We start from the raw sequence: 421 nt of genomic DNA, 5'->3' as shown, positions 1-421 counted from the left end.
AAACAAGTTACAAAGTGCTTTAACAAGTACAACAAATACAAAAGCATAATAACATTAAAAGACTGAAATACAGTTAAATATAAAATTTGTAAAATACAATGAGAATAAGAGGGGTAAAAATAAAGTCAAATAAGATCGGGAAAGGCTCTCCTATAAAAGTATGTTTTAAGAAGCGACTTAAAAGAGTTCACTGACTCAGCTGACCTGATTTCCTCGGGCAGGCTGTTCCAGAGCCTCGGGGCCCTGACAGCAAACGCTATACATGTATGTACAGTATATACGTATGTACAGTATGTATGTATGTATGATGTATGTATGTACGTATGTACAGTATATAAGTATGTATGTATAGTATGTATGTATGTACGTATGTACAGTATGTACGTATGTTTCAATGTATGTACAGTATGTATGCATGTAC

Source organism: Etheostoma spectabile, chromosome 7 (genome assembly GCF_008692095.1).
Source record: "Etheostoma spectabile isolate EspeVRDwgs_2016 chromosome 7, UIUC_Espe_1.0, whole genome shotgun sequence".
NCBI lineage: Eukaryota > Metazoa > Chordata > Actinopteri > Perciformes > Percidae > Etheostoma > Etheostoma spectabile.
Note: the sequence above shows the minus strand (reverse complement) of the source record.